This window comes from Chiloscyllium plagiosum, unplaced genomic scaffold (genome assembly GCF_037043375.1).
Source record: "Chiloscyllium plagiosum isolate Xiang-an unplaced genomic scaffold, Cpla_swu_hap1 HiC_scaffold_3, whole genome shotgun sequence".
NCBI lineage: Eukaryota > Metazoa > Chordata > Chondrichthyes > Orectolobiformes > Hemiscylliidae > Chiloscyllium > Chiloscyllium plagiosum.
Window position 1 is genome coordinate 117,476,972 of NW_028270141.1, and position 26,138 is coordinate 117,503,109.

Here is a 26,138-nt window from a genome sequence, read left to right on the forward strand (position 1 = left end):
GAATGGTACAGTTTTTTTTTGCTAAAGCTGAAAATTGTTTATCACCAAAAATGAACATTTTCCTTAAGTCTCCAGTTGTTCACCTTTGAGCGTCCTGATTTCAAATCACTGAAAATTATCTTTAAAAACTTATACCAACCACTGAATAGTTTCATAGGTGTGCATTAAAAGTTGTAACTAGTAAGGAAAATTAGCACAAGTTGAAGAGCTTTCCTAAAACAAAACAACAAATGGAATCTTGCAATGTTGAGTGGAGAGACTGTAGTCAGTTTGTGGATGGAGTCTTATCTGAGTGAATGAAATCTTAAACCAGGATAACAGAAAATAGAAAACACGAGTCTCTATCACTTTAAGTAGAATTCACTTGCATTTAAAATTTCCTGTCCTTTTGCACTGGTTCAGACAATTCCATCAGATTGAAATAGTGTTGCTAACACTACCCTAGTGCCTTCAGGAAAATAACGAGAGAAAAAAGGAAGAAAGCTGAGAAAAATACAACCCACACACCTGCAGAAATGTTATTCAGGCTTAGGGGAAATTACAATGGGGAATTTATAACCTCATGAACATGATACTTCTGATTTATATTGTTAATTCAAAAACCATCAGATCACCACATTTAGTAATGGGTTAAAATAATGCACATATAGTTATATTTTGTTGGTAGGTGCAACTTTTTTGAGGAAAATGGAGGTTATGGCAAATATATGCGTTATGCTGACTGAATGTCTGTTGTGTAAGCAATGGAGACAAAGATTTTGTCATTGATTGAAATGAACATGTAATGAACATTCCTGATGAAGGGCTTTTGCCTGAAACATGATTCTCATCCTCGGATGCTGCCTGACCTGCGGTGCTTTTCCAGCACCACACTCTCAACTCTAATCTCCAGCATCTGCAGTCCTCACTTTCACCTATGTAATGAACATTTGTTCACTTTTAGTGAAGAAATCAGGTAACATAGACTGTTAAAGAAATTGATACAAATAAGAAAAAAAGCAGAATGGCACATGGAGATCGAAGAACTTTGTTTTCGCCTGAATGCAAAATGAAAACAGCAAGTAATGTAAAACATCAACCAGTCTGGCAGCATCTGCAGAGTGGAATATGACTTTCTTCAAGAAGAAATCAAATGGGACTCAACATGTTAAGTGTTTTTCTCTCTCCACAGATGCTGTAATCTGCTGGCTGTACTGGCATTGGAAGCAGTTCAGGGAAGGTTCACAAGGCTGATACTGGGTATGGATAGATTGTCTTATGAGGAAGAGGTTGAGTGGATTACGCCTGTATTCATTGGAAGATCAAAAAATGAGAGGAAACCTGACTGAAAAATAAAAGATTCTTAGTAAGCTTGACAATATGGATATGGAGAGGTTGTCTTCCCTTGTGGGAGTGCCTAAGACCAGAGGGCATGATCTCAGAGTGAGGGTTTGCAAACTTAAGACAGAGGTGAGGAGGAATTGCTTCCTTCAGACGCTAGCAAATCTGTGAGATTCTTTACCACAGACGGCTATTGAGTTTGCGTCTTCAAGTATATTCTAGGTCGAAATATACAGATTTTTAATCTGAAAGGAAAGCAGTGGGATGGGGAAAAGGCCAGGAAACAAGAGTTGGGAATTTTCAGTGCAGCCAAAATCTATGAATGGTGGTATAGATTCAATGGGCTGAATGGCCTATTTCTGCTCGTACCTTTAATGGTTTGGTGATGCTGAGTTTGTCCAGCACTTTTTGTTTTAATTTCAGATTTCCAGCATCAACAACAGTTTGTTAATACTTTTGTGTCTAAGCCCTTTACTAAATATAACAGAGCCTGGTGTGTCGGGGATTATAATCACAAAAGCATACAACATAGGATGAAGCCATCGGCTCACCACATCTCTTTGAAAGTGCAAACTAATTGGTTTAATTTCTTTGCCCTCTCCCTATGGCCCTGCAATTTTTTTCCCACTGCAATGATTGATCCAATTCCCTTCTCAAAAGCTGCTATTGAATATATCGTAACCACCATTACAGGTAATGCCCTCCACATCATAAAAACACACAGCTTTTAAAATATCCTTATGTTCCCTCTGGTTCTTTTTTCAATTGACTTAAATTTGCCTTTTGTTCATCAAGTGCCTCCCCCAACCAATGGAAAATTTCCACATATTTGCTGCATTGAAGGTTCTTGGAATAGATTTTGTTATTGCTGTGACAAATTGACCAATCTCAGTTAATAACGGCCAATGCAGCAAAAAGATTTAGTTGCTACCAGTTCCCTCAATCCCCCACCTCTTCAATCATGAATCATATTGAGTGATTGACAATGGCCCATTAAAATCATAAGACCATAAGATATAGCAGCAGAATTAGGCCATTCGGCCCATCGAGTCTTCACCTTTGGATCATGGCTGCTAGTTTTCTCAAGGAGAGAGTGTGGACTGCAGATGCTGGAGATGAGAGCTGAAAATGTGTTGCTGGAAAGGCGCAGCAGGTCAGGCAGCACCCAAGGAACAGGACAAAGGTCGATTCTCCTGCATCTTGGATGCTGCCTGACCTGCTGCGCCTTTCCAGCAACACATTTTCAGTGCTAGTTTTCTCAACCCCATTCTCCTGCCATTTCCCCTTAACTCTTGATTGCCCATTCTAATGAAGAACCTCTCTGTCTCTGCCTTAAACACTCAATGACTTGGCCTCCACAGCCCTCTGCGGTAATGCGTTCCATTACTTTCAGAGATGTCACTATCTCAGCAAAACTTTGTTTTTTTCAAATCACGAGTTGGGAAATCGTATCACTAACATTTCAAACGCCAAGCGTTTGTATTTTCAATGGTTTTAGATATTTGGACTTTGCATGCTGACATACAAAGGCTATTGAATGCATGAAGTGAACGATCGACACTGAAGCCGCTTATCAATTGTTGCAGAAACATCTCAAAAGACTCAACAACTCCGAAAATGTAAACAAACAAACCTCATTGCCTCGTGTGACTCTCTATCAGCGGGAGTGCTTTTGTTATAGGGCAAAATACTCTTGGTTTTTAATCTGTGGGATAGAAAGAGAGTGGGGAGTGTTTCTGCAATGAGATTGAACAGGTTCCTCCATCACACACTCTAAATCTCATTGTTTAAGCGTCTTTTCACTTCACTCAACCATTTTTCACTTCCAAGCGATATATTTAACCTCATGGGAACTTGACAATTCGGGTCTTTGGAGCGCCGCTTTTGCAGTTATTGAGTTCGCTTTCTGTAACGGCCTGAGTCTGGACTGGCCCACACTTCAGCCACAGTGAGAAACTGCGTGAAATATAGCTCAAGACCGCATTCTGGCGTGGCAGCCTCTGCTGCATTTCACTGGAGAGGTGCACCATTGCCTGTGAGCTGCAGCACCAGTGTTGATAGATATAGTCCAGGATGGCTGTCTTCCTGGTGCAGACGGCCAAACCAAACTTTTTTTTACAGGCGTGATAGAATTCCAATCATTCAGCCGCAGGCAGGTTACATCACAGATGGAGGCCATTCAGCCTTCTCTCAAAGCGACTCAGATTGATCCAAATCCCTGACTTTTCCTGCATTCCCCTCCACCCCCCATCCCACCCCCAAACTAATCATCCAGTTGCTTTTTGAAAGACCTGATTGGATTTCCAGTGGACTCTCAGGCACTCCATTCCTGATGTGGAGATGTCGGATTGGACTGGGGTGTACAAAATTTAAAAATCACACAACACCAGGTAATAGTCCAACAGATTTAATTGGAGGCACTAGCTTTCGGAGCGCCGCTCCTTCATCAAGTGGTTGTGGAGCAGCGCTCCGAAAGCTAGTGCTTCCAATGAAACCTGTTCGACTGTAACCCGGTGCTATGTGATTTCTAACTCCATTCCTGTAATACTTCTGCCTCACGTGGCTTTTGGTTCTTTCGCGTCTCCCCGCCTCCAGTCCCTCCCCACTTTGACACTAAACCCAACCACTGCTGGAGAAAGTCAACAGGTCTGGCAGCGTCTGTGCAGAGAACGAACACCTCCAATGAATCTCCCCTCATTTTGTGCCTCCTCCCACACTTGGAGGTGGGGTGGGGACTACAGAGAAAGTTCCAAGGATAAAGGGCTACCCGTGGCTAACTGAGTCAGAAGACACTTGGGGTAGGTGCAGTGTACAAAAAGCCTCCACCAGCAACCCCCACCCAAACCATAATCATTTAAGTCGTTTCTGATGCTGTGGGGATCAGGAAAGTGTGCACGGAGGCACTGTCTCTACGATAAACTTTCTTGCACTGAAACAGGTAATTGTGAGCTATCTGTTGAGAACAATTCATCAGCGCTGATAGACACTTTTCACTCGAGCTCAGAGATCAGATCCAATCTATACCACACCCAGGCTTTGTGTTCCCTCGCTACTATCAGCCCCCAATTCTGTTTTCTCTGCTTGATCAGATGAAAGGGGCCATGCAAAACATTCTTGCATGAGAAAAGCTGGCCGATTGTGGTGTGTCATTCCAGAGGGCTGTTATTTCACAGCTACTTTCATTGTTATTCTTTCGATCAAGTGAAAATGGTTTCAATCGGGCTATTTGCACTGGCGTTTAAAATAATAACAAGCTGTTAAAAAAAACTGACGGACAGGTTTTCCTTGGTCCCACTGAGGGGAACCCATTTTATCTGTTTGGCAAAAGCGCCCTTGCAGCGACCTCACACCCCGAGAGTTAATGCACGCACATACACAGAAGGTGTGATCATTTCAGAAACAGAAAGCAGGAACGAAATTTCACGTTCTCTCCATATTTCACCGGAGCGAGCCAATGTGAAAGTGTGTGTGCCACATGAGTCACTGGGATATGGGTAATGTGAAGTGAAAGCGGCTTGGGTGAGAAAGCAGGTTTCGGGCTGGGTTTGGACAGGTATCCCTGACCATCGTCCCGCCGTGCCCATTAACTCTGAACTGCACCACACACACAAAGGGAAAAAGGAAACAACCGAGATCACTACCTTATTTTGGGGCATATTGACAAGCAGTTATTGCAATGACTGGGTTTCTGCTGAGGAACATTGACAAATTGGAGTGAACACAAAGACTTCGTCCAGTACCTAAAGGTGGGCTTTTATTTTCCTTTTATGACGGATTTCTCTTTCCCCCCTATAAGTTGACTAACAGGTGCTGACCAACATCTACCCCCCACCCTGCCACATCCACAGAAACAAACCCTCGTTTTCCTCTTAACACCTGATTCAAAGCTTCAGAGAGTGAAACCTAAGAGCGGCCAATCTCCCAACACTTGACCAATGTAGACATCGAGCCAGCCCATGAAATATTCACGACTCTCTCCCTCTCTCTCTCCCTCCCTCCTTCCCGAATGAAAAAGGTGCACTGATAGCTAGCAGCTCAAACAACCTGCAATTCACCCTGTCCTGGCACTCGCCCCTAGGCTGATCAATCACACATCTTTGAAAGAGAGAGAGAGAGAAAGCCCTTTCGCCCTGCTCACCTTCCTGCCTACAATCCTCTACACTCTCAAGGTGGGTCCACGGTTCTTTAATATCGTTTACACCTCTGTCCCCAAACTGCTCTGACTCAGCGAATCCAGATATCTCTGCAAAAGGAGGCGCATTTATTTGAGGTTTAATTTGATGAAAGAATTATACCGAAGGGGTAAAACTGACCTTGCTTTGCTCGGTTTGCCGCTGGGAAACGTGCCAAGGCTAGGCTTGGTGACATTAGAAGCGGGTGAAATATTTGCGAGAGACGTTTTGTTTTTGAAAACAAAGTTTAAAAGTTTAAAATAATTCCCTACTCATTGCTCAAGATGTAACAGGGCGCCGAGGTGTAGGAAATGATCTTGTACAAGATTAGTTTTGTGGGGGGGGGGGCGAGCAAAATAGCCCGATGTCATCTTTCTAAGAACATTTCGAAAGGGAGATGCGCTCAGCGAGGTGACGAGTATAACTAAAACTATCTAAAATGCAGACGTTTTCATTCACAGATGAATCGAGCCGAGGGAAGCCGGTGCTGTTATAAGATGTCAATGTCTGGGAAGTGAGGGGTAACTGCTTTCCCTCCCCAGGCCCCCACAGCCCGCCCCATATGAGTGGAAAGGTACGGTCGATCGATCTTCGAGCGCTCATTCTGAGAAAGGAGGGAGGATTGTTTCTTGTAACAGGGAGCACAAGCCTTTCCGGGAACTGGGATCGCTTTCCTGAGGGGGGAAAGAAAGCGTGGAGTCACTTCGCTGTTTTAAATCCCTCCCGCTGAGTTGCCGCTTCACCCCTGAACTGTAAGAGCAAGCTCCCACAGCACTGTCTAAATTATAGGCGGCTTTTACTGGGCTCTGTTCCCCCCATGGCCACCGCTTTTCCAATGTACTGTGGTAGGCTGTACTCAGGGATTCTGATCTGAATCGGGGATGTTCACCACTTGTTACATTTTGCAGTGTACTCTGTGTGTGTGTGTGAGAGAGAGAGAGACAGGATGGTTCTCTCTGGGATCAGCAGTCTCGAATACCAGCCCATTGCCCAAAAATCTCCACCGGTCTTTTTTTTTTGCAAATAGATCTCCATCTCAAAACGATTTTCTTTTAAAACAAAAGATTTTTCAACAAAATCTTTGGGACGTTTCACAGGAATTCCCTGGACTTGTTATTTTGTCCCATACTCAACAGCATCGCCGACATTCTGACAGACGCCTGGCTGTCGGTGGGGGTTACTCTATCCTGTAGTATCAACCTCGCGGGAGGGCAACCTGGGGGCTGGGTGTGGGGAATGAGGTAGGGGATGCCGAAGACAGCTTCTCCCAAGGGAACGCATCATTCACAGAACGCACGATTTTCATAAAGGCCCTTCATCCCATCGAATGTGTACTGCCCCCTGTGTGATTCCCCCCCCCCCCCCCCCAATCTATCTGTCCCAGGGACATTTAAAATCTCGAATGCATTGCAAAACTTCGACACCCAATGTAGGGGGAGCATCCGGACTACGTTGTTTTGGAAAGTGATGCAGGTGCCCCTTCTAACCCGGTGGGGATGTGTGGGGCGGGGATGGGGGGGTGGGGGGCGGTGGGGTGGAGATGGAGGGAATCATCTTTTAAGTTAAACCAGATCCAGTCCGGTTCATTGCTGAGACTCTGTGCCACTGGGACTGGGCAGATCGTATTGAAAGTTGAACCGTCCCCCTTTCATCTTGCAAAATATCTGGCCCCTTTTACGGGCTGTCCCGGAGACGTGACTGAGGGCCACGTGTGGGGAGGTCGAAGCGTACGAATAGTTGCCCAGCCACTGGAGAAGAGGGACAGGCAGCAAAATATAAACAATATGATGGCCGGAGAGGGAGGGGATGAAGGGTAGGGGGGTGACTTCACTGGAGGTGAGTATAGCATTAAAATCAGGAACAGGTAAACTATCAAAACCCAGAGTATATTTCTGAATGACCGAGCTCTCCTTGGGGAATATTAAACCCAGCCTGAAATGTATGTAGGGTTTACCTGAGACAGAGAGAAAGATGAAAAGTAGAGGTTTCTTGTTTATTTCCCTAGATAATAGGATTCCTATTTCATGCAAATCATTGTACTTCACAGGTCTAAGTTATACGACCCGGAATCTCGGTGACAGAACTCTCTCTCGGCGGGAGACTCCAGAACACTGCAGCTCCTCGCCCCTGGGATTCCAGGTAGGCAAACGGTCACCAGAAAACAAAAACCCAGCTTGCTCTTGTGCTGAGCCCTCGGCTCTACCCCGGTGGGCTACGCTTTGGGTTTTAGGGAAGGTTAACCAGCCGGTGAGAGTGTACAATCGTGGGGGAGGTGCTGGGGAGGATCGAATCCCACTCCCCCCACCTTACCCCCACAGCCCGACACCATTTACCCCTGCAATATCTACCCCCAGTACCAAGTGGCACTGATCGGTAGCTCTTTCGAAGCGCCAGCACCGGCAAAGACGGGCCGAATGGGCTGCAGCAGGAGACAGAGAGTGAGGGTTAGGCAGGAGAGTCTTGGCTGTGTGACCGAGTTGCTGACTCCAGCCGGGGATACAGCTACCGAGCTGGGGAACAGCCACCGCGGGGAGGCTGCTGCCTGTTTCCTGAACTCCCTCCGAGCCGAGTGGGGTCGGTCTCCCTCGCTTCAGAATTCCACAGCGGCGCCCATTCCCAGAAATATTACCCCCGTGCTCGCTTTAAGGTGGGGGAAATGCTGCAAATTAGCGGAAATGTCAGGCTATTGTTTATTACTATCTCCCCCCCCCCCCCCCCCCAGCGCGTTCACTTTATACTGGGGAAATTAAAGTGATCTGCGTTTTAATTTCAAACGCTACGGTGGTGGGGGGTGTGAGTGCCTATGATTAGCGCAGGGGAATGGAAGGATTTTTTTTACCGGAGCTTAATGTTGAATTGGAGGTTGTTGGGGGGGGGGGGGGGGGAGCGGAAGGAATGGATGTTTTTGGAGATCTGTTAATCTGCTCCACTGCAACGGGGAGAAGAGAGCGCCGGTGCCGCTCAAAGCAGCTCACTGGCTGGGATGGGGAGGTATGCGGCTCGGCTGGGAGAGCTGAGGCCAGGGGTCCTGAACGCGGGGGTCCTGACTAGTTATTTATTTCACTGTTTCAGAGGCACACGGGAATCGTTTTTTTTTGGCAAAATCAAGGTGGGAGAGCAATACAGAACCAGTAAGTGTGTCTGTGTGTGTTAACTTGTTTTGTGTTTCTGAACTGCGTCCTGTCAAAGTTTTGGATCATTGGTTTTGGATCATTGGTTTGGACTTTTGGAATTGTAAGGAGCCATGAATCTGATTTGTTTCTATTAAATTAAAAATCACACATCACCACATTATAGTCCAATAGATTTATTTGGAAATACTAGCATTCGGAGCGCTGCTCCTTTGTCAGGTAGCTAGTGGGGCAATATATGCATCAGTTGTATGACATTATGATCTTTTGCTATAAATTCTGTGTCCTATGATCCAGTCCCTCTAGCTACCTGATGAAGGAGCGGCGCTCCGAAACTTAGTACTTCCGAATAAACCTGATGGACTATAACCTGGTGCTGTGCGATTTTAAACTTTGTCCACCCCAGTCCTACACCGGCATCTCCACATCATTGTTTCTATTCATCAAAAGACAACTCTCTTTGGTTCCTACTTCCCTTTCTTACCTGTACTGAATGCCCTGAACACCTACACACAGCTTCTCACCTGTGTGTGAGTATGTGTGTGTGTTAGTACTGGTCAGCCCCCACCTGTATGGATCCAGAGCTGTGATTCCCTCTACCCATGGGAGTGCCTTGCACTGCCACAGGCCCTCCAGTACCTGCTCCAAGGGCCCATCACTGCCAACACCTCACCCAGAGCATCCCTCACCCAGAGCATCCCTTCCTCTCCCACCATAGGGGGAAGAAACTTGCCCCTTCAGCTCATGAGGCTAATTCTAAAAGCCCCAGGCCCCACGGTGCACACCTCCAGATGGAGTTACTGGTTTCATGTGGTGTTTGATATAATGTCGAAAAGTATGGAATTGGCACTGGAAAAGCACAGCAGGTCAGGCAGCATCCATGGAGCAGGAATATCTTAATGAAGGGTTTATGCCCGAAACATCGACTCTCCTGCTCCTCAGATGTGGCCTGACCTGCTGTGTTTTTCCAGTGCCACATTTTTCAATGCTGATCTCCAGTATCTGCAGTCCTCAATTTCTCCTTTTACATAATGTCACAATGAAGGACAGACTTCCAGCTCTTTTAAGCAGAATGGAAGCAGTGCCTCTGCTCTGCCACCTGGGAAATCCCAATGTTTCACCATGCCCCTATTCCCATCACAGTCAACTATTTTGCATTTGATAGAAATGTCTTTCTGAACACAATGGAGCTGGATTCTGCATGGTATTAAGAAAGTGTGGTTTGTTACCTACTGTTCTACAAGACTGTATCAGTAGTAAGACTAAATGGCTCATGTTTTCTTCATTTAGATAATAATTTACAGGCTATCAAGGGAAACATTTTATTTAACATTCATGATCTTTGCAGTCATAATATTGACATACCATGGCTTCACTTCAACCTTGCTATGTTAATGATCAGGAAACATTATGAGTATATATGCATGTGCTCACTGATGATTGTTTTTGCAATGGATGGCCTGCTTTAGTTTCATTTCGAGTCACATTTTGCTAGTTTGTACATTACTAAGGATTAAGAACTGTTCTGGTCTGTGCTAAACTATAACATGAGGCTTACATGACAAAATATTGTCTGACATGTATAGGTGAAGAAACCTTTTCTATAAAAGCAAAACTACAGACTCCCCGTGACTGCACCTTCCATTTTCCTGATTAAGTGCAGGGCCCTGGCTTTACCCATTCTCCCTGGCAACCCAACTAAGTTGATGGTCACCCTTGAAGCAAAGCAGTACTTTCTGAAAGTATCTGTTCAGGTTTATTATGTCAAATATCACAAAGCTTATCCCTTCAATGTTCAGAAGTTTGCTTTCAGAATATTCACCTTGGTTGGTTTTCAGAAATTGAACCCCCCCCCCCCCCCCCCCCCCCCCACCGCCCCCCACTTCTCAACATGCGAAAAAAAGGAGAAGAATGTTTACATTCTAGAGTAGATTTCTCACCAACACCTAATGAAAGAATCAAATGTTGTAGGGTTGAATGTGGCTTGAAATTGCATGCATGATCTTCTTGCAGAAAAACCTGAAATCATTAAAGCATCATTGATCAACCCCAAATTCGCTAATGGCGACTGTTTCCCATTGGCATGAGGAGATTCTCTCCTGCATTCATGTATGCCAATACGTGGTCTTCCAGCAGATTCACTGACCTACCATCAGGAATGGTGGCCTTGGCTAACTTTCTCTGCCATCTCACAACTACTATTCCCTACCACCTGGCACCTCACACTATCTGGCACCCACACTATCAGCCATAATAACCAAAAGTTCCTTGACTTATGTCAAAGTGGCCCTACTGCACTTGTTAAGTCACTAGCATGTTCCTGGCCACACAACTGCAACATTTCCAATTCATGTTTGTGACCTTTTGGAATGAGAGTGATTAAGTGAGCAGCAGCAAGTTACAAATTCTGAGCATTTCCGTCCCTGGAGCTAGGGGTAAGGCTGAATATGATCCTTGTCACCTGGGAATCGATGTTTCGGGCATGAGCCCTTCTTCAGGCTCATAACCGAAACGTCGATTCTCCTGTTCCTTGGATGCTGCCTGACCTGCTGCGCTTTTCCAGCAACACATTTTCAGCTCTGATCTCCAGCATCTGCAGTCCTCACTTTCTCCTTGTCACCTGAGAGTCAAGACTTCTCCTCTCATGGAGATAAAACATTAATCCAGATGTAAATGGATTTCAGCCCAGGTCTCACAGGAAAAGAGTCAAGTGGCATCGCCTACAAAGCAACTCCTATTACTCAACAGGCACTTCAAGTTTGGCAGCTTCATTCTAATTTCTTTGAAACAGGTAAATTATTGGCAAATTTACATGATTATTTGAATTGTCACAATGATCATTTACACTTAAACAACCTGAAATGATCAGTGGCCATAAAAACATTTTCCTATAATTTCAGTTGCATTAAAAATGGTTGCTCAGTTTCTCCAAGTTGGAGGCCTGGACTATCTAATTTATTAAATTGATAGAATGCAGAACAGCTGTCTTGCTTAAACTTGCATTCCATCCATTCGCTAATGCTTCAGAGAAGAAACAGTGAAATTCTGGCTCTTTTACATTGTTGAAACAGTCGGGTAGATTTTCATTGCAGGCACAACATTGTAATTGCTGCGAGGTTGTATTGAGCAGTGCGGTTTTTCATTGTGCTACAAAACTTGTTACTGGCATCAGTCCATCCTTATCACATTCCAATTGTATGCAATAAATTAATTAGGATGCCGCTCATTGCGCTAATTGCTTCTGGCTAATGAAGTCAAAATCCTACTGGGCTTTGTTGGGAGCTGTGTGCAATGTGTTTTGACAGGGCCTTGACAACTGTTGGCTTTTCTTTCCCCTCTCAGTGGAAGATACTGCTTTTAATTCATTGGTTGTGCTGTGGCTTTCTCCTTTTTGATGGCAGAAGGTGGGGATAGGGGGGTTTGTGTGAATTATATAGATCATTTTATTTTCAGCCCTCCAGGCTTGCCAAGTCAAACACAATGTTAAATATTTACGACCTTCTGTGTTACTGATACCTTCACCCATTGTAAAGAAACAGATACTGTTGCTGGCAACTGTTCCTGAACTGGCATGTTTGCTTCGTGCTCTCCCTGTCTCTCTCTCTCTCTTTCTCTCTCGCCTGCTGCCCTTTCTGCAATGTTAAGTTAGATAAACATTTGCTTCTCAGTAATTATGACTGAGGCAACTCCGCCTTGCCATGCACTGTGCGGCCGTCCGCGGATTACCACACATGCTGTGCCTGCCTATTTGACACATGCACTGTGGGGCAAGTCTGCAGCTTCTCTGCTGACCAAAGGGCAAGGGAACTGCTCACGCTGCGACAGGCAGGGTCACCCAGGCTTATTTTGGGTGATTCCTTTTACATGTCTGTATAAGGTGAAGAGTAAAAAAAAACTTCTCTCATGATCCAGATGGTTATAAGGGGTTCGGAGAGACTTAAAACATTTTTACAGACTCACTCTGACAGTGGTTCAAATATGCAAGGAATTTTAGTGGAGGTGATTTGTGGAATACTCTGACCTGTTGGTTGTGGATACTTCTCTGGAGTTTCCTCTCATTGTTTCAGTGGCTTATTTACTCTTGTGTTGTAATCTTGAGTGAATGTAATATTTCATAAGGCTGGGAATTTTTCTTTCTAGTTGCTCTTAAGTTAAACATCACTGGCATTGTTTTTCAATATAAGCTGCTCTGTGCACTTATCACAGCTTTCAGAATGCCCCCAAAGTGTTTTACTTCTAATAAATTACTTTTAGGCTTGGATGGTTAAATGCGAGTGAATTAATTACATGGTGGTTTATGAGTGACAGGAGAGGCCAATGTCAGTGTCTAGTAATAAGATTTCTTCCTTTTCATTTAAACTAAAATCTAAGTTAAGAATTCTTCTTTGTCAACTTCTTCAATAATCTGGGCATTACTACACAGAAACAGAAGGTTTGGCTTCCTGTCTGCATTGACTAATCTGGTCTCAGCCTTGGAAAAAATTAATGTGTTACAATCTTATATGGATAAGTGAGGGGATAAAACAACTAGAGTGCCCACTTCTAACTATCCAGGAAGCCCATGTTAGAAGGGACATGTGTGAGGAGAGGATTGGACTCAGCTAGGAATGCCTCCAATATTCATCCCTACCCTGAGGGTACCATGGTGGCTCAGTGACTAGCTCTGCTGCCTCACCCAGGGACCTGGGTTTGATTCCATCCTTGAGTGACTGTCTGCATGGAGTTACACATCCTCCCTGTGTCTGTGTGGGCTTCCTCCAGATACTCTGGTTTCCTCCCCCAGTCCAAAGATGTATTAGCTGGGTGGATTAGCCAATTGAAAAATTTGGGGTTATGGGGTGAGAGTCTGGGTTGGATGCTGTTTGGAGAGTTGGTGCAGACTTAACGGCCTCTTTATGCACTGAAGGAGTTCTATGGTCAGAGGTTACATCTACAGAGTGATAATTTACTTTAAGTACTGAAATGGAGTATTGTAACCCCAAGTGAGTCTGCGTCTTCAGGAGGGGTAGTTGGTGATCCAGGAGGGGAGTTTTCGGATAAAAAAGTTGCTGATGATCTTTGGTTTAAGTAATCATGGAAATCAATTGTTAATGCCTCCCCTAAAGTCATTAGCTGGGTGATTAGGTTCTTTGCAGAATCTTAGGTGTGTTGTTATGTAATGTCAGGCTGTGAGATTATAGGTTCTCACACAATGTATAAACATAGGATTTCTGTGTTAAATTAGACCGAGGTTCAGCTCATTCACCTTCTACCCACAGAGATTGAATTTTTAGGACTAATCATAGCAAGTAATTTCTATCAACTGGTTCACCACAGGGGCTCAGGCAAGACCCAAATAGTGCAAAACTTAGAGGGCAGCAGTTCCATATCATCTGTTTTTCCAATCAAGCTGCACTGACCATGTGCTATGTCTCAATTACTCATTTGTTGGATCTCGAAAGAATATTTTCTCAAATAAGTCCCTAATAACATTCGAGATAGACAATGGTACAGTGGTAATATGTGGATCGGTAATTTCGAGGTGCGGAATAATGCTCTGAAAATACAGGTTCAAATCCATGGTAGCTAATGGAATTTAATTTCAACAAATATAACTAGAATATAATAAGTGAAATTTGTTGCTGGAAACATGAAACAAATGCAGAGAAAACTGAAGAAACAAAGCAAGATTGGTAGCATCTATGGAAGGAGATACAGAGTTAATGTTTTGAGTCCAGGATAACTCTTATCCAGAATTGGGTTCTCTCTGTTTGTATTTGGAATATAAAAGTAATCCCAGTAATAGTGATTAAGAAACTATCACCAATTCTTAGAAAAATTCATCTGATGCATTAATGTCCTTTCAAGGAAGGAAATCTGTTTCCCTGACCCACAGCAACATGCCCGACTCTAAACTACTCCTTGAAATGGGAAGGTCAAGGGCAATTAGGCAAGGACAAGTGAGACTCATATCCCATGAAAGAAAAAATTAATTGTGTGTATTACCCGAGACATTGATTTCTCTCTGCATTTATTTAATATTTTTAACATTATAAAGTAACTCAATATAGAGGATGTGATGACTGGTCATCATGAGGTTTTGCAAATAAATAAGGGATACTGGTAGATGAGGCGGGTTTGTCGGAAGAGTGTTTAGAACAGATGGCGGTTCAGGTAGCTCTCTAATGGCAAGAAGACAGGTGGATACAGAATGAGAAAGAGGACGGTGGTGGTGGAATAATTTGCACAGTCAGAATGTGTCAAATGGTCTCCTTCTGTGCAGCACAAGTCTTTTCGGGTGATCACAAATATTTTGCTTCATCCTGAAAGGTTTCCATTCTTACTACCAATTACAGCATTTGTCAACAATCAATGCGTGGGAGAAGCTCCAGAAGACAAGAATAGTAGGAGCTGCATTTAATTTTTTTAAAGTGTTTGGCAACACAGTCTGCCGTCTTACTTTTCAAATGTACTTAACGAAACATGAGTTGGACTCCAGCGTCAGTTGAAATGAACTGTTAATGTTTTGGTTTGTTTAAGGATCATTGCAGACTATATGCAGCTGGAGGCTGCCCAAACATTAAAGTGTTTACATCCAGAATAATATCCCTCAATGAGGTAGGAAAGAGTGAGCTACTTGATGGCCAGTCAATAGCCTTTATCTTGTATAATTACCACCAAACATGATATTATCACTGCTTTGCCAGAGAAGTGCTTCATATTCCTTTTGTTAGGCAGGGATGGCAAGGTGAAAAATATCTTAAGATTCGGGTCATTACAAATGACATACAAAGCAAAACATTCCAGTCAATGTCCTCCCTGAGTGAATAGACAACACGTTGACTGGAATCGCCAGTGTTTTGTGGATAAGTGTGTTATTTTTTACTAATCTAATAAAAGTGGTTGCTACGTAGCAAGTTCAGTTTCACAGGAACTGTTGTAATCATTGACATATGAAAACATTCCAAGTTGTTGCTCTAGATTTGTTTACAAGAAATTCATTAACTTGTTCAGTTGTGGGAAATGATCCTAAATTTAGTTAGAGTCATGCAGCATAGAAAAGGCCCTTTGGTCCATTGAGTCTGCACCGATCTAAAAAAACTATCACCTTTCTACGCTTTCCAGCACTTGGCCCACAGCCTTGTAACACTTTAAATGCTCACTGTTGTACTTCTTAGAAGTTGTGAGGTTTCCCACCTCTATCACCTCCCAGATAGTACCTTCCACATTCCTGCTACTCAACTACTCAACTGCAAATGAAAAGTACCTCAAATGAAAAGTACCTCAACTACTTTTCATTTTACAATTGTAGAATCTTTAGAATTTAGAATTTTAGAATTTTTAAAAAATCAGGCATATTATCTCCTTAAGTGGATTGTGCAAAATTCTGTTTCAGGATTGTCCTGTAAAGTGCCTTGAAATGTTTCAGTTACATTTAAAGGTGTTATATGAACACAGTTTGTTGGTATAGGCTGCTGTTAGTTGCCTCAGCTGCTCAGTAATTCCCTGAAGGAACCAATAAATCTTCAGTGATGAAAAATGCCAGTTCACTCATTTAGCAAGGGAGGCAGAACTTGAGATATGTTCATTTATGTTTAAAAGCCATTATCCTGTGTTGGCATCTTGAACACTTCATTTATAACACCAAATTGAGTTCAGATATTAGAAATGAACAAAGGTCAGCTCTTTTCACTGCATAAACCAACTCCAACTGAACAAAAGTGCAGGTGAAATGTACCTCAGGACCACTCCTCTACTGTTTTATGATGCAGTCATTATTGAGTAGCCCCTAACATAGACAAAAATCATTATTAGGTTCAAGTTTAAATTCTCCTACTGCAAAAGCACAGCGTTCTTGATGGCTCCATGAACTTATGAAGTGAATAGATGTCATTAATGAAGAAGAGAAGTTCCTTTACTATGGTGCAGGATCTCTTCCAGGGTGGCAGGAGGAATATTGCATTTAGTTCTGTCCCTGGCTCAAATCCCACTGACAGGACAGTGCCAGCAGAGGTTGGAAATATTTTGTCATTTCTTCACTGCCATTGGATCAAAATCCTGGAATTTCTTTGCTAACGGCATTGTAGATCAACCTACAGCACACGGAAAGCAGCAGTTCCAAAAAGGCAGCTCACCATTTTCAAGGGCAACTAGGAACAGACAATAAATGTTGGCCATTCAATGATATTCACACCCCACAAATGATTTTTAAAAAGATATTAGTCAGAGTCATCAGTCAATTATGTTAACAGAATGAAAGAAAGTAAGGTGCAATGTGGCTCATATGGATCACTAAACCGGTCTGGTGGAATGGATTGTTTCTATGCTGTGAAATTCTATGTTCTCGTTACTCTTGTTCGAGGTGTTTTAATTTGAATACTCTATTGCATGAAGGCACTGAGCTTTGGTGCAGTTGCTCATTTAGTTTGCTATCTCTCACTGGCTGGTCTTAGAACATTAAAAGCCACTTTCCAAGGTGCCTGGTGCTCATTGAACTGAGCTCTAGTAAGCAGCAAATGAGTTAAGGAGTTAGGCCAGTCAATAATTTTAGGTGGTTTCACTTTGCTTGGAAAATTACTCACAAACTGCTGCAAATAGCATTTAAATTCAGAATGTCCTGAGGTGAATGCAGGTAGCATCCTTTCTTATTCAAAGCAAATGGAACAATAGATGCTGTTTGGTTTGTGTGACTAACCTTCTAACCTTTTGCTGATTCCAACATGCCTCCAGGTCAGTAAATGTTAAAAATGGCATTTTGTGTCTTGGGAGAGCAATGGAGCAGTGGGATAAGACAACACGAGGGAGTTGGAAGGGGCCTGTGCATCGGGATAACGCACGTCACAAGGGGAGTGGGAAATAGCCTGCTCACTGAGATAACACTCATCAAAATCCCTCTCTTTCATCAGCGATCCTCGCTTCACTGGAACTTTTTTGTTGTAAGAGGCTGAAATCTTGTTTGTTGGTCAACTGTCTTCTTCCATATATTATTTTCTAATGATTTTGTGCTAAAATATTGAAACAGTCTCTGCAGAGGCAGTTGAAAGTAAAAAAAAAACAAAGTTTTTAAGATTAGGTCTGTGAACAAATATTTTAAATGACCTATTTTGCCAAACTACAATTGCATTTATTAATATTTCTGAAACTTCTTAAATAAGATGGTTTATTTTTATCTATCAATAATAATGCCTATCCTGCACATCTCTGTAAAGATAGTTGGGTTATTACAATTTTATAAAAGAGTTATCAACTTTTTTTTTGGAAATAAATGCTCAAGAACTTTCAACAATGTAAATCTACAAGAGTCTGTTTGTAATAATGGATAACTTTATAGCTGCCCTCATCTTGTTTCAACGATCTCACAGCGCCAGGGTCCCGGGTTCGATTCTAGCCTCGGGCGACTGTCTGTGTGGAGTTTGCACATTCTCCCTGTGTCTGCGTGGGCTTCCTCCGGGTGCTCCGGTTTCCTTCCACAGTCCAAAGATGTGCAGGTTGGGTGGATTGGCCATGCTAAATTGCCCATTGTGTCCATGGATGTGCAGGTTAGGAGGATTGGTGATAGAGAATGCAAGGTTATAGGGATAGGCTAAAGGGTGGGTGGGATGCTCTTCAGAGGGTCAGTATGGAATCGATGGACCAAATGGCCTGCTTCCACACTATAGGGATTCTATGGTTCTATGACTCTAATCTCAAACCCCTGTGCTGCCATATACTCTCATGCACGTAGAGACAGTAAATTAATTTCTGTAGGTATAAAAGCCTGTTTATCACAGAAATCCATATAGGTTCGACACTGTGGGCTGGCTTACCATCTTTCCATTGTTGACACTTACTGCCATTTCCTTACAGAATCTTATAGCCATGATTGCAAGTGCTTTCAATGCTAACAAATCTTCAGAGCTTAGGCTTGTGTACATTATAGAATACAGGTCACCCATGTAGTGAGATATATTTCTAGAATATCAATTTTGAAGGGGCCTTTCTCCCCTGTTGGGCAGCAAGAAAGCATTAGCAATTAACTCGTACTTCATCATATCACCAGAATGTACCCAAGGTTGTTTCACACTCGAGTCACTAACTTTTGAAATGTGGTCATACTCAAGTCAATTTGCGCATACAAAAATCCCGTAAATGGCAATTAGAAACTTCATTTGCAGATCACCACCTTTTACAGAATGCCTGCAAACTAGTAATAAAAAGGTAAAAGATAAAGTTGGCATCATCTTAAAGGACTGCTTTCTCATCAGAGTGACGATGGGTAGTGGTTTAACCTGGGGGTCACCATACCTCAGGCGATGGGAGGAGGTTGATGAGGAGAATCCTTTATGGTATCCTCAGCCGGTGTTTATGGTCCAATGTATTCGACAAAGAAGAGAGTCCTGAGTTTTATCAGGAGCATTATGAAAGATAACAAAAGACTTGCACTATATATGGTTCTGAAAAGGCTTTAAAGATGTGCAGAGAGTGAAGGAAGGTGAGAATTATAGAGGAACAGTGTATTTGAGAGGAAATAAATGAGAAATGTGTTTGATTCTTAACTGCTGTTTGACAGAATCCTAGCTGGTCACTCATTTTGTATTCAAGTACGGTATGTTCTCAAGAGCCATGAGCAATGGGCAATAAATGTTGAAATCCTACCAGAAATAATCACATGCTGTAAAAGAATAAGAAAAATCCTTTTTCACAAGTTTAAGTTGAGAGAGGAATGTTGGCCAGGATCCTGGATTTTTACGTTGTGTCTTTGTCTCTTTTACATCCATCTGAAAAAGTGGACATGCTTCTGTTCTGGTTCCTATTCTATTAATGTAGTTCTCTATTATCATCATTGGCAAGATTAGTTTTTGTTGCCCATGACTGAATGCCCTTGAACTGAATGCTTGCTGGACCATTTCAGACATCAGTTCAGAGAAGAGTCAACTGCATTATTATAGGTTTGGTGTCACATGTAGGTCAGACATCCCTGACAACATTACTAAATCAGGTGGGGTTTTACCCCAATCAGTCATAATTGAATGGTCAGTGTTAATGAGATCTCTTTATACTCCACCTACAATGGTAAAATTTTAACTCATGTCCTCAGTGTTTTAGCATGGGCCTCTATCTAGTTCAGTGGCATACCACTGCCAGTGTAGATTACATACTCATGTCCTGAGACCAAAAGCTGTCACTTGCAGTGATTTCTTAGCTGAAACACAATTACGCTCCTAGTTCAACGGCTTCCTTTTGTAGAAAAACCTAGACTCAGAATAGCATCTGGTCCTTGGTATCAGGCAGAGATTGGAAATTGGATATGGTTAAGGGCCATAGATATAACTCCAGGTTCTACTATTCTAGAACTACTTTAATAGTCACTGTTCCCTTTCTTGCTCTTAAAAATATTGAAGGTTACACTACTTTATGCCCTCGCCTGAATTTCACATCAAAGGTTTTCTGGGTGTTTCTAAAGTAAATTGCCAAGCAGTGAGAAAGGGAAAGGGACCAGAGAAGTTTACACCTACTGACCTTTCCACTCATTTAATGTCAGCAGGTTTTCACTTGAAACCCAGTCCCAATAGTTCACAGTGGATGAACAGTCCCAAGATACTGCTTAAATCTGCAGAAGGCATATGTACACGTGTTCAAAAAGCGTTCGTTCTATGTACTGGTAGATTAACTCTAAACAAGGAACAAACACAAAAACTGGTAAATATTGATGCTAGCTGCTAATCTTTCATTATGCCAGCTCTGATTTATTGTTTAGGGCTGACAGTCCCATTGTTGGAAGTTAACATTTGTTTCCGGAAGAGTGGAGCTGTTAAAAGATGAGGTTGACCAATGCAGAGGTGACCCATAGGACCTGTAAGCAGAATATCCTCCCTTTCAAGGTTGGCACACATTTACTTGAGTTTTGTGCTTTTTTAGGAGGTGGTGGTAGATGCAGTGTACAAGTTAATTGCTTTTGAACAGCTTGTGTGTAAATGAAATGGTATCAAAGTGAGAAAAGTGAGAAAGACAGGTCAAAGTTGGATATGTTACTTCATTAATCACACATTGTCTTCTTTACCATAAACAGCTTTGTTTAGTGAGAGTGGAGGGACCAGGTGTAGAGAGAAGGCGACATGAACGTTAACTTAAGCGGCAAACTCATGTCCTCTCCCTCGTTTCTTTTTGATGCTTCCTGTGGCACAGTTAATATCATTTCCACACGTGATTCAGTACATAGGATTTTCCTCCTTTTTACCCTCCCCATAATCCTGCTGTCCCCCATGCCAGACATAGTTGGAGGCAGTACCTGAAATATTTGACATTGTTGTAGCTACCTATTCAATAACTCAATGTTCTGATAGATGTAAAATTATCTTCACGGTCCTGTGTTCACTGATTTGTCAATATCATGACTTCTTTGTTTTTGTCTGGATTTATCTCAGCATGTGATTATTCAGGCAGGAGATGCCCTCCACCCATCCAGGGAGCATTGCACTATGTTTGTGACCTTAAACCACAAAGGGACAATACAACTGATCCCAGTCCTACTCCTTGAATTTTCTCCACAAATGTGTGAACTTTAACATGTTTCCCTGTTCTATCATCAGAGCTATCCCCTCGTGAAAACATTCATCAGCATCAAACAAGGTGGCAGACCTCATGCATAAAGGAAAGAGGAGAATGACACATTTAAATCTGATTGTTATTACTTTCACAGAATCAGGACAGTCCCAAACTGCAGTGTTAAAGTGCCTTAAGACCAACAGCTGGTAGTGGTCCTGTTCGGGTCTACTCAGAGGTCAGGACAGCATTCTGGACAGACGAGGGTGGGATTTCTGAAACAGTTAACACTCTCTTCATTCCAAAGTTAAAAATCACGCAACATCGGGTTATAGTCCAACAGGTTTATTTGGAAGCACCAGCTTTCAGAGTGCTGCTCCTCATCAGGTAGTTATGGAGATACTCCGAAAGATGGTGCTTCCAAATAAACCTGTTGGACTGTAACCTGGTGTTGTGTGATTTTTAACTTTGTCTATCCAGATCCAACACCCACTCCTCCACATCATTCATTCCAAATGTGTGGTATAATGACAGTCATCTGCTGCAACAGCTTTCTCTTGAGGCTAGGGTGGAGACGGGGCTCAATTATTCTGTTTTCAAGTGTTAATGAATTTGAATTTAGGTGTTTTTTTCTTTTCTTGATAGCTGTTTGATTATGCAGTGACTTTTTGTGCCTAGTCTGTCCCCGCATGGATCTGTCTACACTCAAGTGGTGGTCTGAATGGTAGTAGTGGTTAATCCGTCTCAGCCAGCAGGCTTCCGTCTTCAGCCCAGCAGGATCACCTCTGTCCTGTAATTAACAGAACTATCAAACCTGCTGCTTAGTGCAAACTGAAGCTCTGGCATCCTCTTTCTCTTCCAGAGGTGGTTGGTGTCCATCATTACCTCGTTACCTCACTGATGATGCCAAGCCAATGTCGACTTTATATAAAATCCACTGCTGACCGCCTTTTTGCAACACTGAATATTTCATGAACTTGTGACTAACCTGGATCAAACTCAAGGCAACTTGGCCAGATTGCATTTCTGAAAAGAAAACAGGTTCTAACCCCTCTCCTGAATCCTGCTCATCACTGTCCTTCTCTTTCTTATGCAATCACTTTGGAATGTGGATGACTTTCTTCCACCCCATTGCTGAAGCAGTTCACAAACGAGTCACAGAGATGTACAGCACAGTCCGACTTGTCCATCCGATATGAATTTAGTCCGATTTGCCAACATTTAGCCCATATCCCTCTAAGGAGAAAGTGAGGACTGCAGATGCTGGAGAAGAGAGTGGAGAATGTGGTGCTGGAAAAGCACAGCAGGTCAAGCAGCATCAGAGGAGCAGGAGAATTGACGTTTCAGGCATAAGCACTTTATCAGAAGGGTATAAGCCCGTAACATTAATTCTCCTGTTCCTCGGATGCTGCCTGACCTGCTGTGCTTTTCCAGCACCACACTCTCAACCCATATCCCTCTAAACCCTTCTTAATCATAAGCAGATGCCTTTTAAATGTTGTAATTGTACCAGCCTCCACCACTTCCTCTGGCAGCTCATTCCATACATGCACCACCTTCTGCGTGAAAAAGCTGCCCCTTAGGCCCCTTTTAAATCTTTCCCTTCGCACCTTCAATCTATGCCATCTAGTTTTGGACTCCCATCCTGGTGAAAATACCTTGCCTATTTAGCCTATTCATGTTCCTCATGATTTTATAAACCTCTATAAGGTCACCCCTTAGCCTCCAATGCTCCAGGGAAAATAGCCCCAGCCTATTCAACCTCCCTATAGTTCAAACCCTCCAAACCTGGCAACATCCTTGTAACCCTTTTCTGAACCCTTTCAAGTTTCACAATATCCATCCTACAGCAGGGATGATGTGGAGATGCTGGTGTCAGACTGGGGTGGACAAAGTTAAAAATCACACAACACCAGGTTATAATCCAATAGGTTTATTTGGAAGTACTGCTCCAAAAGCAGTAACTTAGCACCAATCCTTGTGGCATACCACTGGTCACAGGCCTCCAGTCTGAAAAGCAACCCTCCACCACCACCCTCTGTCTTCTACCTCCGAGCTAGTTCTGTATCCAAATGGCTAGTTCTCCCTGTGATGTAACCTTACTAACCAGTCTACCATGAGGAACCTTGTCAAATATCTTACAGAAGTCCATATGGATCATGTCCACTGCTCTGCCCTCATCAATCCTCTTGATTACTTTTAGAGAGATATGATTTCCTACACACAAAGCCATGTTGACTATCCCTAATCAGTCCTTGCCTTTCCAAATACATGCAAATCCTATCCCTCAGGATTCCCTTCAACAACTTGCCCACCACCAATGTCAGGCTGACTGGTCTATAGTTCCCTGGCATTTCCTTACTACTTTTCTTAAATAGTGGCACCACGTTTGCCAACCTCCAGTGTCCTGACACCTCACGTGTGACTATTGATGATCCAAATATCCCAGCAAGTGGCCCAGCAATCACTTCCTGAGCTTCCCACAGAGTTCTAGGGTATACCTGATTAGGTCCTGGGGATTTATCCACCTTTATCCATTTTAAGCCACCCAGCACCTCCTCGTCTGTAATATTAATATTTTTCAAGATGTCGTTATTTATTTCCCCACTTTTTATATCTTCCATATTCTTCTCCAAAGTAAACACTGATACAAAGTACAAGTTGTATCTCCTCCATCTCCTATGCTCCACACATAAGCTGCCTTGCTGATCTTTGGTAGTTTGGATCAGAAATTGACTAGCTGAAAGAACACAGCGGGTGATGGTTGATGAGAAATGTTCATCCTGGAGTTGAGTTACTAGTGGTGTACTACAAGGATCTGTTTTGGGGCCACTGCTGTTTGTCATTTCTTAAATGACCAAGGGCATAGAAGAATGGGTTAGTAAATTTGCCGATAACACTAATGTCATTGGTGTTGTGGACAGTGCCGAAGGATGTTGCAGGTAACAGAGACATAAATAAGTTGCAGAGCTGGGCTGAGAGTTGGCAAATGGATTTTACTGCAGAAAAGTGTGAGGTGATTCACTTTGGAATGAGTAACAGGAATACAGAGTACTGGGTTAATGATAAGATTCATGGTAGTGTAGATGAGCAGAGAGATCTTGGTCTCCATATGTATGAATCCCTGAAAGTTGCCACCCAGGTTGATAGGGTTGTTAAGAAGAGGGATTGAATTTCGGAGCCATGAGGTCATGTTGCAGCTGTACAAAACTCTGGTGCGGCTGCACTTGGAGTATTGCATACAGTTCAGGTCACCGGACTATAGGAAGGAGGTGGAAACTTTGGAAAGGGTGCAGAGGAGATTTACTAGGATGTTGCCTGGTATTGAGGGAAGGTTTACAAGGAAAGGCTGAAGGACTTGAGGCTGCTTTTGTTAGGGAGAAGAAGGTTGCGAGGTGATTTAGTTGAGACATATAAGATAATCAAAGGGTTAAATAGTTTGGACAGTGAGAGCCATTTTCCTCAGATGTTGATGGCTAGCACGAGGGAACATAGCTTCAAACTGAGGATTGATAGATATAGGACAGATGTCAGAGGTAGTTTCTTTACTCAGAGAAGTAGGGGCATGGAACGCCTTGCCTGCAACAATAGTAGACTCGCCAACGTTAAGGGCATTTAAATGGTAATTGATAAATATATGGATAAAAATGGAATAGTGTAGGATAGATGGGCTTCAGATTGATTTCACAGTTCAGTGCAACATCGAAGGCTGAAGGGCCCGTACTGCACTGTAATGTTCTATGTTCTATATTTAAGAGGTCCTATTCTCTCCATTGTTACTCTTTTGTCCTTAAAATTCCTTTGGATTCCCCTTAACCCTTTGGCAAAGTTATCTCATGTTCCCTTTTTGCCCTCCTGATTTCCTTCTTAAGTATATTCCTACTGCTTATATACTCTTTTAGAATTCATTCAATCTCTCTTGTCTATACCTGACATATCCTTTTGTTCTTGACCAAAACCTCAATCTCTCTCGTCATCCAGCATTCCCTACAAATACCCTTCACCCTGACAGGAACATACTGCCTCTGGACTCTCGTAACCTCATTTTTCAAGGCTTCCCATTTTACAGCCGACACTTTACCTGCAAACATCGCCCCCAGTCAAGTACTGAAAGCCCAAATCCTGGCACAGGATGTGGGCTCTGATGAAGAGTCATTTAGACTTGAAATGTTAGCTCACTCTCTCTCCATGGATGCTGCCTGATCTGCTATAATCGCCAGCATTTTTTGTTTTCAGTACAGATTACAGCATCTGGAGTCATTTACTCCTGCAGTGAATGGGTAGGATCCTTGGATTTTTGCAGACTCCCACTTCTGTTTGTAGTTGATCTGCATCTGGATCTGTTGGGAGACACTTTGCAGATGCTTCTTCTCCAGTTTGGGATGAGCTAGGGATTCCCACAAGTCACTCGAGATATTGCATATTTCACCCTCTTAGTGAGTGCTTGTCATGGTTCAGTGCTGTATATATTGGCCTGAGAGAAGAAACTGACAGTGAAGTGCTTATCCTGCTAGTGGATTGGCATGGTTTTGCAGAGGCATCGCTGGTAATAGTTCCCAAGATGTTTGAGCTGTCTGCTGTACAATATCCATGTCTCCTAGCATACAGAGATGAGAGTCGAGTGTGTGTTGCTGGAAAAGCATAGCAGGTCAGGCAGCATTTGAGGAGCAGGAGAATCAACATTTCGACATAAGCCCTTTATAAGGAGTGAGGCTTGTCTGCTGGGGCGGGGGATGTGTGCTGAGAGACAAATGGAAGGGGGCTAGTTGAGAATGCAGTAGGTAGATGGTGGTGGGGGAGAAGGTGATAGGTCAGAGAGGAGGGTGGAGCGAATATATGAGAAAGACGATGGACAGGTCAAGGCTTTGGATTGGGATAAGGTGGGGGGAGGGGAAATGAGGAAACTGGTAAAATCCACATTTACCCTGTGGTGATTGCAGGGTGCCAAGGTGGAAGTTGAGGCGTTCCTCCAGGCATCAGGTCGCTAGAGTTTGATGATGGAGGAAGCCCAGGA

General features: G+C 43.1%; 1 long non-coding RNA gene across 1 annotated transcript; it reads left to right on the forward strand.

Annotated features, from left to right (window-relative positions):
• Positions 1–5,388: 5,388 nt before the first annotated feature.
• LOC148150649 (uncharacterized) lies at positions 5,389–8,624 on the forward strand. Its single transcript, XR_015754325.1, has 4 exons — positions 5,389–5,489; positions 5,954–6,066; positions 7,540–7,631; positions 8,565–8,624. It is a non-coding gene; the product is annotated as an uncharacterized LOC148150649 (long non-coding RNA).
• The last annotated feature ends 17,514 nt before the right edge of the window (positions 8,625–26,138 follow it).